Genomic DNA, 17,076 nt, shown 5'->3' with positions numbered 1-17,076 from the left:
TGATGTGGACTTGGTTGTGGTTTAACCAGTTCCCATCATGGGACGTTGTTGTAGCGGGGAATTCACGACGGACAAGGAGCCCGATTGCCTTCTCACTGCATTGTTTCCAACCTGGTGTCGGCCATTTCATGCGTTTCCATGAGATCAGCTCTGTGGTCAAACAAGGAGAGCAGACTTGGATGAAGATGTTGACGTTTGGGTTCCTCAGGGACAGGGAAGGAGAAGATGGCATTTAGAAATACAGTGTTTGCCGCAAACTATTATTTCGATCTGAGTACCTCATACATCTCCAATCATGTGAGGCGAAGACTTTTTAAATCTCCATAATCTACCGAGTCTATCGTCTCTGCCATGACGGCACGCAGGCTCTGTGACATTCCTGTTTACATCCAGCATCGATGCTGCGAGTCCTGCTGGATCACGGGACACTGGGATGGGAATAAGAGAAATACAAGAGGGAGGAATATGACAGCCGTTGGTGACAGAGAGGAAATGATTTATGCTACTTGTGGTGAAGAATATTGATCTCTTCTATCAGCAGCTAGATTATAGGGAAGTGGAAATATTAATAGCAGGTCCTGTAATGCATTTGATGGCGCAGCGAAATTATTCTGATAATCTTAATCGGAAGAAAATGTTGCTTTTTTTTCTTTGCCTATTGCCTCCCCTCCAGAGATGCTAATATACACCCTGTAGCATACCCACATCGGGTGCCTGCCACATTTTTTTTCGGACTGTTAGCAGAGGCCATACATCACTGGGTTGCACAGCTGTCCTCTGCCGCACCAGTAAATTGATGCTAATGCAATTAGCTCTGTTGCCTTCATCTCAACTCCGCTCTGAATCTACCAGGAGTGAGAGGAGGTGGGTGTGTGGGTGTGTGGGTGGGGAAAGATCTACAGTAGATGAGTGAGACAGAAACGGGCTGGGGTGGGGGGGTGGGGTGGGGGGCGGCTCCGGATCTAATTAGCGGAAAGGCGTTAGCGGGAAATGGGTTCAGAACACAGTCAAACAGCCCATATTTCAGCAGTAAGCCATACATTTTCACTGACATGAATATTACAGTGAGATCTGTCATGGCATGAATAATCAGAGTAGTCGAGAGACTGAAAGCTGTGTAAATACCAGCAGGTGAATATATGTTGACTCTGAGTCATTGATGCCACCTCGCCAAATATTTCATGGAGGATTAGCATGTGAGTGTGTATTTTGGGCTCATTAGCAGCATTTGTACTCAGCGTAATGAAAAGCACATGTATGGAAACTGTTAATTATAGTTTTAGATGCTGGAACTGCTGTCTTCAGGTGGTTCAGGTGATCTAAACGTGAACAAGTCAGAGACAGTGGAGCGCACAGTCATGGCAGTAACACTCTTTGTTTGCAAAGGAGAAAAAAATGAAAGAAGGCTGACGTGTTATGAGACAAAGGTGGTAGAATGTGATCCTTTGAAAGCACAGGGGCTGACCCTGAATTCTACCACAGGTTGGATTTTCTGAGTGGATTTTGGCCGCAAACTGTTGCAGCATCAGCTACCAACACGTCGCACAGTGGTGGTCCTGTCATTATTATGATACATTGAGTAGAGCGGCAATGAATCCTAAAACCCAGATATGAGGAAGTATTTTTGAATGTTCGTTTCCCTTGACTCAAAGTCAGGGTTGTTGGGGGTTTTTTTGTTTGTTTTTTTTTTTGTTCAATGCCTGAAATAAGAAAAGAAGGAAAGTTAGTGAGCTGAGAGCAGGGAGGAAATCACCTTGGCAGATGTAATACAGCCATGTATCAATATTTCCAGGATAAAAATAATAATCCATCCATTGTTACAGCATTGCCACATTAATAAATCAAATAACCACAGCGTGTTTGTTTGTCGACCACAAGGGATTCCCACTGTTTCCATGGCGCCGGCGTTAATTCACACGCATTACACCTTCAGTTTCTGTGACGTTAGCTTCTGCTGAAATGTATAATAAAGTGATGGACGATTGCAGGATAAAAACAGTAAGCACAGTATTTGTAGCTCTGCTGATCACCTCGATGCTTCTGGTGCTGCAGCTCATGATGCTTCATGATAAGATTTGATGTACACTTAATCGATAAAAGGCAGCATTACGGGCCGGTAATGCTCACCAGAGAAACCCCTCATAAATGAAAGTCATTCATCTAATCTTTTCCAGAACCAAAATTTGATTTATTCTGATATTCTCATCAGTGGCAGCCAGAGCCGCCCAAGTGAAGAGACATGGCAGTTCATTCATCCAAAAATATTCACCATCCTGGATGCTCGTGATGCTTTTTTAATAGGTAGTAATTACATTTCTAACACAACTCCACCCCAAAACAATTTTGTTTGCAAGCTTTTTCTTCTTATCATCCCCATACACACCCATGCATAGCAACCCCCCACCACCACCACCATCACCATTATCTGAGGAAATTGCCAGAGCCGAAAAGCAGAGAACTGCTTGAAATGGGGGTTTGAGAGAAATATATAAGAGCTGTCATCTTGGCTGGCTCCCTCCTCCTCTGTGCAGGTGACGTCTTTATAGTGGAGCTGATTAAAACGGGTTGCACTCTGCTCTCGTCCTAAGCTAGTTTTTAATTAGTTTAGAGATCTTTTGCTTTACACTCTGATTATTGCTTGATCACATCAGCAGCAACAAAAACGAGGCGTCTGGGAGGACGCCCAGTTTACTTGCAAGAGAGATTTCAAGTTGCAACAGAAGAAAGGAAAAAGTGTAGCCCAGCTGAAGGCAGTGATAAATCCATTATGTTGCTGCTGTCAGCAGCGAACAGTGGTGAGCGTCCCTCTGTCTTCTCATGCCATCAAGACACACACTAATCCTGACAACAGGTGTACTGTCTCAGTCTCCCATTTATCCAGCGTCTGATATCAGGGGCTACCAGCGAATATGATAAGCGTATGGCTCTGTGCTGCAGCGCGATAGCAGGGGTGTGGGTTTTTTCAGGCCTATGTGTAGGGGGCGAGTGATCTCCATGGTGTATTGATCAGTGGACATGCAGAGTTGTGTGTGCCTACTCACAGCGTGGTTGTGCTGTGTAGAGCTAAATCTGTATGCAGGTGTGCGTATCCCCATCTGTGGCCATTTGATAACGGTAATCCACCAGGCTGCAGAAGCAAAGGGTGCTGCTCTGAAATATTCCTCGCCAGAATATCCCAAAGGGAGACAATATCGATCGGTTTAATGTGAGCATTCATCGCTGTGCCGTGACATAAAGAAACATCCGTCAGGTATAGACGAGATAATCTGGACACAACTATCCACTGTTCGACTAAGCTTGTGAGGAAGTCGGTGTGGAACGCAAATGTTAGCTTGTATGCTTAAGCTGTTAGTACTGCTCCTCCTGGTCTAGTTGTCATTGCTGTGATTAGATCATCACAGTCTCTCTGAGTTGTTATTGAGGAGACGGTCATGTTCACAAATCACTTGATTACATTGTGGTCAGCCAGACGACTTAACCTTCATTACCCAGGACCATTTGGGAAGTCCCCCCCCCCGTGAAAACCGTTAGAAACCAGATCAAACTCTCATCAAGTGACACCCTGAGCAGCGTCAGGCTGCAGCACGGAAGAGGAGAGACAAGATGACACGTCCTAATGACAGGACTGAGGCTCGGGATATTTTGGAGTCCCAACAACTAGGCTCTCCTCATCCATTATTTGGAGATGATGATAGCAAGCTGGCAGAAACGGCAACAACAGAAGCAGAGAAGAGGAGCTGTTACAGGAGCTGCAATGTACTAAAAGGCAATGCTCGCGTTTCTTCACTGCCGGGAAATAAGACCTTGGCGGCTGTTTTGATACTTGACATTCTGCACCAATGTTTCAGCCCGACGCCAGTCAGTAGAAGAGTGAAAACATCTTTTCTTCCATCAAAGGAGAAACACTCTCAGTTCTGATACAAAAGGTGCTGTAGCAGCATCAACGCTAACCTCTTCAGGAACCAACATCATTGTTTTGAACAGACAGTTGTACGACACACCAAAACCACGCCCCTACACCAAAACCACGCCCCTATCGCTCTAAAAGCAGAAAACCAGCTTTAGCATCTATTTCATGAGCTTGACCTCGATCTAGGGCTAGAGGCAAATATCAAGAGTTGGAGGACCAGTGGGAATTGACGACAGGCTTTTGGCATAAACAGAACATAAGTCATTTTTGGTTTCATGACATGAAATTGTGTTTCTTTGGATGAGCCTCTTGTATCCTGGGGCGAGTCCACATCTCCTTCAGATTTCTTTTGTCATACTTGTAAAAATGTTCTTCATCAAGCTGCACCCTCTCGAAACAAGCTAGAAGAGAGTTTGATTGACCGGCTAGTGAGGAATGGGAGGGACGAACATAATCGTAGCGCTGTGTGCAATGGTAGTATGTCACAGAGACAGAGAATCACTACTAATGACATGAATAAAGAGCACGAAGAAAAGAAGTGGCAGGTTCGTTGTGGCCCCCTGGTCACACTAGAGTACAGGGCTGTTTCTGTCTGCTGAGGTCCCTTCTCTGTTCTCTTACTGCAGAACTCCAGACTGGGCAATTATCTCCTCTTTCTTAACTTCCTTTAGAGCATTTGTTGACTTTCTCAGCCCGGATGAATGTATTTTGAATAGCTTCATCGCAGGTTCTCCACGCTGGGAAATTAAAGTGTGAGGTGAAAGGTTGGAGTCTGCAGCTCCAATGTTAGGTCACACTATATCCTACTTTGGTCCTAAAGCTTTAAAATAATCACAGAAAAAACACTCCTAAGATATAATTAAGAAACAAAACTTTGAGCCATTTGTGGAATTACTGAACGAGTCCAGACAAGGAATAAAAAAAACCACACGTAGGGCAGAGTAAATGTAGACCAGCAGCTGGTAGAGGAGGTCTGCACTGATGGACAGAGAGGGCGGGAGGTTTCTGGCACTGACAAATCCACCAGTCAGCAAATCCTGCCTGAGCTCGCAAAGTATGGCCTATAAAGTCAACTCAGCAGGTGTGAGCAGTATCTCTTTGATTGCTTTCATTGGCTGGTCAGCTCTATTTGTGCAAATGTGAATTTCTGCAGCTCATCATAGAGTTGAGTGCAAAGTCTTACCGTGAATTTTATACTGTTGTAACAAGGATAAATGTTTGAGTTTGTCTTTCAGCTAACTTTTAAATAATCCCCCCCCCCCACACACACACACACACACAAGAAGCTCTTCCTACTCTATACAATGTGAGGCCAGCTGTTGGGGGAGCGTGAATAATTGACTCACTCTGATGTTTAGTGGCCTCTGCTTGATTAGTATTCATAAATGTAAGGCGCTAAAATGTCTCCATGACCTATGAGGAGTATTTCAAAAGACTGGTCATGTGCAGAATACACAAATTTACTCACCAGAAGGTGAGGCTGAGACAAAGTGAACACAGATCTATCAAGTGTCAAAGTGAGGGCGGGTGTAAGGAAGAACAAGCACATCTGATTATTGATTCCCACATGCACAAGCTCAGTTAATTAAGAAATATATGTAAATTGGTATTTGGCAGGCGCACAGTGCTCTGCAGCCTGGAACAGACAGTCTCCTTGTGTCGCAGGTAAGGAGATGCATTGAAAGGATTACCAGACAGACACCCTGGGGGGTGGGGGGGGGGGGGTGCGGTGTTTTCAGCAGCCTGCCAATAGCTGTAAATAGTCTTGCTCTGCCAGAAAGTCACAGATGTCTCCTGCTCCACAGACAAATGGCTCCAACAAATGAACGCATCATGCAACATTTTACCCTCAATTTCCCTTCCCTATCTGCCCCCTACACACACACACACACACACACTTTAACAGCTAGAATACTTCAACTATAACTCGTGATTCATGCATCTACCATCATGCTCCAGTAGGTCCTGTACACCCCACCGTACAATCACCAGCTTTGGACCTTCATTTCACCTGCTGTCATGTGACCAGTGTTTGGTCTTATGAAGAAAATTGAGCCATCTCCATAGCAACCATCACCCACTGATGAAAATGGTAGCTGTGTCATAATTGGATGTGAACATGAGCATGACTCCCTGCTCCAGGTTCAGGGAACGCTGGTGAAGAGGACTTCACCTCCACTACATTCACCCAATCAGAGCATCCGCAGGTCTGACAACAGCAGGTGCGCCTACCTGTCAGGTTAGCCCGTTTACCAAAGCTAACATTAGCCCTGACATGTCAGTGATTGCTTTAGTATTGAATTTCTACGCCTGCACAACATCGCCTTGTTTCCTCTCTCAGGTTTTGAACGTGACATAACATGGTGGCAGACCCTGTGCAGTCTACTCTGGAGGGAGGGAGGTGATCTCAACGCGTCTGGCGTGTGCATGTTTTCAGAACATGTTTCATATAAGAGTGTAGGATTAAGTGATATCAACTTAAGATTGGAGGCCATTTTTTGGTGGTATTTAACCATAAACTACTGTAAACTGGGAGCGCCGGATGTCTTATACATGTCTTAAGGGGCATCATTAATCAATGTGTGATTGCTGGTTTCATTTTCATATTTATGTGCACATGAAGGCATCCCAGCTGGTAGAGACACTGAGTAAACATTTGGCTTTTAACCAGATTTGCTGTTTGTTCTCCGATCCAATCCTTATGTCATGTGGCCTCAAATCCCATCACTGCACCTTCTTTGTCCTCCATCACAGAAGCCAATAAAATGACAGAGGCGGAGTTGACTGCCCATTCTCCTTAATGTTATTTCCCCTGCTTTCCTCGTCCTTGTGTCACCGTCTTCAAAAGCTGATGATTTCGGTCAATTTCAAAGTAAATGCGCAGTGTCTTTTATTGGCGTCTGGGGTGTTCGGTGATTGCAGCATTAAATGGCAGTTAAACCAGCCATTGTACTGGTGCCGTCTGGAGATCTCCAGATAGACAGGTGCTCACGGAACACCACCAACATCCACTCGCTTATCTCTTCCCTGATTAGGAAAGCAAATTCGTTCAGTTTTCCCGGGGCTCTATTCAGCGAGGGGAATTGGTTTGTCAGAGCTGCACTCGAGAAAGCGGTGAAACAATACATATCAATAAAGCCCACTCGGTGTGATTATCAGTAGATGCCATTATATGGTCACTCGCTCGGATGCTCTGTCTTACTTAGAGGCAATGATGAGGGAGTAAAGATTTCTCATGTGTGATATCTCAAGCTGGAAGCTGACGATAAACAGTGTTAAAGGAAGTGCAGGATCTGTTGTCAGGCATAATGATGTAAGCTCTATGGTATCTGGGTCACCATTTGTTGATGGCACTGTATTGAAATCCAGAAGGTTCCTGAAAGGATTAAGATGTCTTCTGTATTGATTGGCGTGAAATAAGGCCGGAAGGCTGGAAAGAGTTTGAATGTGAGTTGAGTAAAACTGGACACGGCTTAAGTCGGACATGGAGTTCTTGTTTTTGAAGGGTCAGGTGTATTGAACTGTGTTCACACTACTGGGAGGAGGTCTTTGCCTCGCTTCATCTGTGCTATTTTGGATGCTGGATCTTTTATTTTTATTTGTCCCTTAAGAACAGGAACCTGCGAGTGTTCTCTTCCAGAAAGAGGATGGGAAGGCTGTTGCTGTGGGGCTACAGCAGTTTTCAAGCATCCTTTAGGTGAGACTCTAGGTGCTTGTTCATAGTAGTGGTAGTAGTAGTTCATAGTAGTGTTGTCTAGGGGATTCATGAAATTTCATCTCCAACATCTGATTGTTGGAGCCGGGGACCTGGGCCCTGTCTGGTCATGGTGAGAGCTGAGGAGTTAGCGTAGCTGCCCCCGCTCATGGGCTGGCGTGTCATGTTCAACCTTAACAGAGACCTTTGAGGCAGCGGTGAACCTCAGCTTGAGTCACCCACGTAAAGACTGACACAGGGCAATTTCTAGTTGAAACATCAGCGTTCCGTCATGTAAAGAATTCACCTCCTGTTATGTGACTGCTTTGATCTCGTATTTTTTTGTGCCAGGATCCCGTGTTCCCTCCCTCCTGTGTGGTGGGTTGTTTCAAAGCAATGGCCATCTCTCCAAACTTCAAATGCACCCCCATGCAGCAGCCCTCCCTTGCACTCAGCTGCTCCTCTCTGCAGACTCTCGGATGATGCCCTTTGTTTATCTGAACCACCAGAGAGCATAAAGTGATCATACTGTGCAGCATCTATTATTATAATCTTGAGGAACCGTTAGCGCAGGAAACACCCACTGTGAAATCCAAACCCTGCCCTCCTCCCTTGGATCTCAGGGCAAAACAGAACCATTTCCTTTTAAAAGTTAGCAGACCTCAGTCGTTTTTCTTGCTACTCTGATGCTCAGAATAGATCAAGCGTCCGAGTGTGCGTGCGCCATTTTTACACAGTCATGTAATACTCAAGTCTCTAGGTGGCTGCAGTTAAACAATTGTGACAGATGTTTGAAATACCTATTACTTTCCTCAATTTCCCAGGTGAGGTTCTGTGAGTTAATGAAGCCTTGTGGGAATAAGTGGGGCCGACGTGCATCATATGTGGATCACCACCGCAGTAATTGTAATTTAAGCCCTCGATTTTTGTGAGAAAGCACAGGTATTGATACAAATGTACTCCTCTGATCTTCAGTGACCAAATCTTAAAAGAAAAGCGGTGGTCCCATGGGACCATGAGCTCTGTATGTGCACATGTGAACACACTTTGCACGGTAATATCGTGTTCATGGTATTGATCATCTGTGGAGTCTGCGTGTGTGCTGTCAAGGCATGCAGACGCCATGTGAGACCACGTTAAGACAGAAGGACGGATATTTGATCTTGTGCTTCTCATTTCCTGTCCTCCCCAGCGTCCCCTCCCCACTTCCACCGCCACTGCCCTGTCATTCTGCTCAGAATCACGTCTGTCACTCACTCAAGATCATTTTAGGGGTAAAGTGGCAAACAAAAACAATGCATAATTTCCTTTTTGAGAGGGACAGGGAAGGATTCCGAGCACTCGGCGTGTCCATCAGCTGACTCAACCGGTGGTTTGCATAATGAAAAGTCAGCAAGCGTAATTTCCTTCACTTTCAGTGCAGGTTCTGCAAGTGACACCCACAATGTGCCCTCGCCGGTTTACCCAAGAACCTGAGTGGTCAAATCAAAGACGCAATTCAATTTAAGGTCTGTCAGGCAAAGAAGGACATGTGGTCCATCAGAGGACATGTGGCCTGTCGAGGCTGAATATACAGGCAGTCTGTTTATCTTATCTTATGAAATGATTCCTTAAAGACAGAAACAAATTGGAGAAAAAAAAAGAAAGAATCTTCTTACGTGGGGCCTCTCTGTTTTGAGTTTGGTGCTCTGGCTTCCTTCCACGGACCAAAAACATGCAAATGAGGTTAACCAGAAACATTAACCTGCCTGTAAGTGTGAATGTGAATGATTGTCTGTCTGTATTTATCAGCCCTGTGATTGGTTACTTGATATAATCAGATATGCTTGAGTTCTCCATGAACCTTTGTTAGAGAAAGCGCTATATAAAATTAAATAATGATACATATATGTATATATTTTAGTGCCTAATTGGAAATGATTTTATAAGCTAATTTCAGCCGATTCTTAAACTCTCACTATGTGCCAGTAAGAACTTCAGGCTATATAACCAGACCCTCGGGACTTCTCCTGAAAGAGATACCACTCTGACGGTTTGTCAGCAAGTTGATGTTGTTAGATCCACAGCCCATGAGTTCTCCAGGTCACCGTTGGTCAGTGAAGCACACCTGATGCAAAAGAAGAAGTCCCTGTCAAAAAAAATGAGTTAAATGTAGTTCCAGGCAGCAAAACCTCTGATGCGCAAGTGGGGCACAGAACATTCACACTGGACTCTGTAGACACTGTGCACCAGATTCTGACAGATACCCACGGAGGACAATCGCCAAGGGGATAACGTTCTTGCCCCAGGACGTGAAACCAAAACTCCTGGGAAGCCTGGATATTTGAGAGAGACTGAGACGAAAGCTCCTCATTTGAGAAACAAGAACCTGCATATTGCAAGGTCAAACAGGGTTCAAGGTCTTTACTAGTATGCAGTGGACAAAACGATGAGAAAGCCCAAACTGTCTGCAACTGTAAATGTCTCTTTCCATGTGCACAAATCAAGTACGTGCACTTGTGGGCCAACCAAAATGTGGAATCTAACTTGGAACAGATGGCAAAAACACAAAAAAGAGCAGCACACGCACCTTTGGGAAATGTCCTGGCAACCAGCAACCTCGCTTTGATTTATTTGCCCCATGAAGTGTCAGAACAAGCGCAACAATAACTCATAAACAACCATTTGAGCAATGAAATCCGCGGTGGCTACTTAATTCTATTGTATCTCACAGTTAAGACATGTCCTCCCCATGTCCCCACACCAAACAATATTACTCTGCTGGCTCGCTGCCTGCTAACTCTGTCAGTTTCCGAGAGCCCGGGAACCCTGCCACAGTGGCAATCCTCATTAAATAATAGGTTGGATATATGATCAGTTACAAGGCAACTAATCCTCCCAAATTCGGTTTTTGTTCTGAGTGTTGGGAGAGAAAATTAACATTCAGACATGCAGATTTTGATGCCCAGCCTAATTTCCCGTCCAGCAGTCAACGGACAATGGGAGCTCTCCCTTTGTTTCCGATCATGGTGGCCACATTCCCACAAGTACAAAAGCCTCTAGAAGTCAGTTTTAGTCGGTTTCACAGTCAGCAATCATGGCCTCAATTATAGCCTCTCTCTGTCACACATAATCTCATAACGCTGCTTTGTCTGAGGCGGAAAAAAGAAGCATAAAGACGGTTAAAGAACACATTTTATTTTCCAAAGAAATGGCCATCAGCTTCAGTTTAGTGCTGGATGTGTGCTGTGTCAAACTTGAGAAATAGAATTTGTGGCCAGTATCACTTTTGAATTGACATTGTTGACCACAGGAAAGTGATAGAATTATCCCATTCCTCCAAAATACAGAAACACAGCAGTCAGGTTTAATTCTGCTGAGGTGTTCAGGCCAACAAGCTGAGCACAGATCTCAGTTTAAGAAAGGTCTTTAGTACCGATCAACGTCTGATAGTGTTGGCATGTGCGGCCATTCTTCCTCGAAAAAAAAAAAAAGAGATGCATCTTTATTATTAATTCATCAAGCAACAATATACTGAAGATATGTTGAAGATAAAAAAACAATTCAGACTAAAAAGAGGCACATCAAAATGTCAGTAGTCTTTTTGCTTCTTGTTTATGGAGTTTAGATGAAATATCAGCATGTCAGGCATGCTGGTAAACTTAACAAAAACACACAAGCTCTGGACAGGTGATTGGCAGTTAAAAAAAATGCAAACACTTCAGATTAGCATTCCTGAAAGGGAAAAAAAAACCCACTAAACAGATCCTCTTTGAAAGATCTTGGTTCTGAAAGGAACCTGGGAGTGTATTGATCCTGTTTTACAGCTGTCCTTCGATTGTTCTCCGTAAACAAATCTGTCTCAAGTTTTGATTCATTTCCATTCAGTTGAGGAAAACAATTATAATGTGACAAAGAATTTTTAACATGAAAAGCATGCAAAGTCACTTTGTTGTGGGTGATGGATAGATACTGAAGGCTGGTCGTTTGATTCTCCATTAAAGGATCTATTTCACGACTGTCTCATTGCAATTTGAAGTTGTTAAAAGACCATTCAAAGGACTGCCTTTGACTTTGGGTCGAAGATATACCATCTTATCAGTAGATCTAACCTTTAGTCTTGACTGAGCCTCCCTGAGAGCAGAAATTCAATGTCTTAAATACCAGGAACGTCAGATTTATCTTCTGCATTCCGTCTACAAACGACACACAGAGAAAAGATGCTCACGATGGTTCAAGGTGTAACAAGGGAATTACAATTTCAGGTTATATATTACAATCAGCTGCATTTCATTATAACCAAGCCCATGCAACAATAACCACTGAATCTAATAGGATTATGCTTCAATATTCCATTTTCCATAAAAACCCAGGAGCTCATTTGTATCAGATTTGCTAATTTTCCACATCTGCCATGTGGGAATTAACAGCCAACCTGCAGAGCTAACAATCTGTGAATCCCCTGCAAACCATAAAAGCTCTGAGAAACACAGTGACATCACATTGTCTTTATAAATGCCGTGTTTTATGGCAGCAGGGTGTGTGTGCGTGCGCCAAGTTTAGAATATATGGTTGTACGTGACAGTAGTGTTAAAGACATTATTCAGCCTTCTTTTTCGAGAGACACCATTGACACGTTGACTCCTGATGTGATTATGGTAGTATTATTGTCTGGCTGCGTGCAAAATCTCCTTTTTCCAATTGCATTATTGGAGAAGGTCAGCAGATCAATGGGTTTTTAAAGGCAGCAAAAGATAGCAGTCTGGCTGGAAATGGCCGCTTTAGCTTTGAGGGTAACTGCACTCATAATATTGAGCCAAAGACGTGAATACACAATTAAGCCCCGAGCTTCTTAGACTTTGTCTGAATATTAAAGTCAATGTCTGCAGGTTAAGAAGAATCTGTTTTGACCTCGGCTAGCGCAGCATTTTGTTTACACGGTGGAGGTCAGTGATCAACAGCATTACTCTCAAGATTCCATAAAAATAACAATTCATCTCCTGCTAAATGAAACGGTGGTTAAATGTATGCTGTCCGGCCCGCGCAGCCATTACCTCCTCCCATTTGTTCTCTATGAGCTCATTATAGTTCTTTGTTCCAGTCTCCATTGATAGCTTGTAAATTGTGCCCACAGGAACGGCTAATAAAAAGCAGCTGCTCTCTCGAGTTTTCACAACCTCCAAAATGTATCATTGGTAAGAATCCAGCTTTGAACAGGAGCAGGGGATGAAAGTGGATCACACACTGAGCCATTCAGCACTGGAGCACTTACCGCGCTGCTGACCGGCAGCAGCTTGGAGACGGAGATGGGATAATAAAGGTCAAGGTGGAAGACCGCCACATTTTTATACTCAGTAAATTTATGGGTGCCTGGAAGCTGTCGCTGTCACGGATGTTATCGTTGGGGCAGTCCTGAGTCCTGGTGCTCGATAATGGAGCTCATGCTTGCATGTAGCGCATTTGCGGTGGCGGCAAGAAAAGCAGAACAACAACAACGACTCTGAGTTCATGTGTTGCTTGATGACCAGTTTCTGTTGTTTGGAACCTGATTATAAGACACTGCTGTTGTGTGATCATATTTAAATTCAGCATTTCCCTCAGGGTGAGAATTTACAGGTGGTAGTGGGTGGCGTGGCATGGGATGGCGTATGGCGAGTTGAAGCTGCCAGATGATGTCACTTTTCACACGTGTTCTATTAAATCACTCACGATGCCACATGGGCCTGAAATCGTGCAAATATTGCAGTTAGCCTGTGTACAAGTGAGTGCCGCTTCTTAGACTCAAATTTGTTTTTCAGACAGAAGCGTCGTCAGCTTGAATCCATTTATTCACGTCGAGCTCATCGATCTGTAATGGAGCTAGAACAGATCCGACTTCTCCAGTCCTGGTTCCGATACCCGGGTATCGACCATTACCAAGTTCCAGGCTGTTTCAGTCACAAGCTGTGTCTTGCTGCGTGGATGAGACTGGCACTGGACCTGTTCATTATTTTCCTAACATTTTCATTTCCGCTTCTCCTGTTGAGGGTGGTGGGGGTGGAGCCTATCCCAGCAGCCTTCCCCCTGGACAGGTCACCAGTCCATGGCAGGGCCAACGCATAGAGACAGACAACCATTGGCTCTCCCAGCCACGCCTACGGTCAATTTAGAGTCTGGATTAACCTGGTCCCTCTTGATGTCTTTGGACTGTGGAGGAAGCTGGAGTACCAGAGAGAACCCAGCAGGAACAGGGAGAACATGGAGACTCACCCAGAAAGACCCCGTGCTCCAGCCGGGGCTCCACCCACAACCTTCTTGCTGTGAGGTGACAGTGCTGACCACTGCTCCACCGTGCTGCCATTTTCCTAACATTTGAAAACTAAATGTAATGAATACATTCATATACATTTCCTGAAATTATATTGAAGTGATGATAAACACTCAGGAGAACTCCTGTTTTCCCTTTAGCTCCTTGCATGCTGTTAGCTCTCCTTAGCTTCTTGATTACTGACATTTGACTGAGTCATGGTGTCATGGATGGGCAGTATTTTCTCCTCTATCTGATCCGGTTATTGGTGTTGGCACTGGGCCGATATAGGAAACCAATTTTGGATCTGGGGAGTGAACTAGAGGGCACCAGGAGAGCGAGTGCCTCCGCGAAGGTAAACTCAGCTAAAAAACTCAGTTAAAAAAGAAGCCATTATTCACCTCTTCACAACTGATCTGCCCTAAACCTGAATGGCCTGTGCTCCATGCTGAAATTCAGTTTCATAGTTTTTGCGTAATCCTGTTTATCTGCAGACAAATCCTACCAACGTTTACCTCAGAGGGGGTAAATAAAGCCATAAGCTGAATTTCATTGTGTCAAGTCTAATTTGTTACTTCAAAAAGATATGGAAATGAAGAACTTAACTGCCTCAACAAATGACATTGCGATTGCTGACACTGTCGTGGTTCTGGTGTTGCACTAACTGGGGGGGCCGCCCACGTAGAGTCTGTGTGCGCTGGAATTATTGCCTTTCTGAAATTAGACTGGGTTTGTTTCAAATGTTCGTTTGGATCCAAGCGGTTCATTTACGCGTCAGTTCTGGAAGCTGCTCAGGGTTTTTTCCAGCACCAAAACCATTTTATGTGTTCATTAAGGGGATGCGGCACATAGAAACACGAGGAGCGTAGCCCAGTGCTGCTGCTGCTGCTGCTGCTGCTCTTATGTGTGTTGATACAGATCTCTCCCATCCCTCTGTGTTATGATATCATTAGAACGGAGGTGTCTTTGTCTGGATGCTGTTGGAGGATACAGACGGAGGTTTAGACGAGAGGCTCACGGCAGCGTGCTTTATAATCTCTTTAGCTGCTCCAAAGCCTTTGACACACGAGATACCGGGCCAAGACTTCTTGAATCTAAAATACACTGGTATATGAACAGCAGTGCACAAGAAGCATCCATCTATAGTGTTCATTTTGTGATACAACTCGCTGAAAAATAATGATAAAAGTAAAATAAATAGCGTTTTTTTTTTTACTCCCCTTTTCTTCTGCCTCTGTGCAACTGCCGAGAGTCAAACAGAGCGAGTGTTATTGTTTAAGAGCAGAAAGCAGAGCTGAATGAAATGATTTAAACTTGGGGGTTTGGAGGGCCGATCAATAGAAAGCTGTTCTTACACATTAAGTCGAGATAATTGCAAACATCTGTGAACAAATATTGATGGGTATGTGAAAAATGTACTGCGCTTTTTAAAAGACAAAAATTCATTTTGGCATCCAGCCATTATGGTCTCTGAAGTGGAATGTGGTCTGTGAAAAGATAAAAATGCAGACTTCTTCCAAGAGCAACTAAAGCCAGAGAGAGACACATCCACTTTCTCTGCAAGTCACTCCAGCTGCTGCTGAAAGGTACAGAGCCAAAACATGTCTTGGATAATTGCTGCTTACTTATTCAAAGTAATTGAATTTGCTTCAGACGTTAACCTGTGGAGACTGCTGTTACAGGTGTTCCCGTGCACCTGCTGAAGAACACGCGTCAAAGGAAGGACTTGCAGGTGCAGTCCTCACTGAGGTGTGAGGCAGGACGAAGAGTCCATCGACAAATTTGAACCACTCAAATATTCTCTGCCTAAGCGGTGGTTAGAGAAATGTGGGGCTTCAGCTCTGTTGTGGAGACCTCCCTGCTGCTCCTCAGGTACATATGGAAATATATACATGGAGAACTGCAGCAGCAAAGACCCCATAGAGCCCAGATCAGAGGCAGCAACAATGCCAACAGAGGAGACGTTGATTGGTTCTGATACAGAATGCAGAGGAGGAGTTGGGATGGAGGTGGGTTAGACGGCGTGCAGAGGAAGCAGGAAGACTGAAGCGGCTTCCTTGGATGATATTAGCCAATAGAGAGCGTGGAGGAGGACCAGCTGGGCCAAGGTGAGAGGTTTCCATCGCCGTATTTTCAGGCACAGTGTGAAGTAGCTCATTGGTATCTCACGGTGAAATTCTGAAGAACTCCCCCAGTTTTTCAAAATTGTTCTTAAACTCACTTGTTTTGATTTTGCCTGTTTTGAAAAAAGAGTAAATGTACACAACAGGAGATGGAAACCTCTTTTTTTTTCTAATAAGAGCCGATGTAGAGGACCTTAAACCTTCTCGACCGGCTGTTTCTGACACCGGCGACTTTCCGAATTTTCCCAGACTTCTTCGTCTCCAGACAGCAGCAGCATCTCCGATACTGGCTAGCAGTAAAGAACAGTTACAACTTTCCCAGCAGGAGGTTCACGATGTGTCGCTGAGAGATGGCTTTCCTCCTAATTTGTTTGTTACCGCATACATAACCTTGTCCATACTGCCATCTTCTGGCCACATTATTTACCCTGCGGTACCAGTCGATACAAGCACACGCCATGGACATTTTGTTCTTTGCAGCAGTTCTGCAGTTCACTCAGAATTTGTGTGATGATTAAACGGGAACTTAATTAGTTTTCAGTCTCTGCAGTGTGCTTGAGCATTTGTGTTGCCACACGAGGAGGAAGAGAGACCACAAATGTCCCTGCAGGGGTCTGATGTTCTGCGCCCCAACACCAAGAGACTGAAGGAAGGGGACTCTCTGTCAACAGGTTGAAGGATATTAAAAGGTGCAGACTTGTGTCTTTATCTGTCAGGTTGTTTGTAGTTGAGAATAAGGGACCCCCCCCCCCAACACACACACACACACACACACGCACACCTCCACCACCTCCTCTTGGCCCTGCTTACATACAGCAGGAGAGCCAATTCACTCTTGCAGAGGGGAGTCCTTTTAAATTGTTTTCCTAAATACTGAGGAGGTGCAGGCCACTTGGTGGGAGTCATTCATCACCGTGGGACAACTACATTCAGGGAACCGGAATAATTAATTTATTAATTAAAACTGACATTTCCTGGCATTGTCTGCGGGTGACATTGTGAAGATGGAGAGGAAAAATGGAGCTGTGTGCCCAGGATCTGAATATCTTGATAGTGTCAGGCTGCTCTCTTCTCCCAGGATTGA

At 44.5% G+C, this 17,076-nt stretch overlaps 1 protein-coding gene across 2 annotated transcripts in view; it reads left to right on the top strand.

Annotated features, from left to right (window-relative positions):
• alk (ALK receptor tyrosine kinase) overlaps positions 1 to 17,076 on the top strand; it is a 334,907-nt gene that overhangs the window by 41,470 nt on the left and 276,361 nt on the right. The gene's annotated exons all lie outside the window — the stretch shown is intronic.

Source organism: Aulostomus chinensis, chromosome 17 (genome assembly GCF_037954235.1).
Source record: "Aulostomus chinensis isolate RoL2024-O1b breed Wild chromosome 17, RoL_Achi_v1.0, whole genome shotgun sequence".
In the NCBI taxonomy this organism is placed as follows: Eukaryota; Metazoa; Chordata; class Actinopteri; order Syngnathiformes; family Aulostomidae; genus Aulostomus; species Aulostomus chinensis.
The sequence above is the reverse complement of the archived record's forward strand: the minus strand, read 5'-3'. Positions and strand labels throughout refer to the sequence as shown.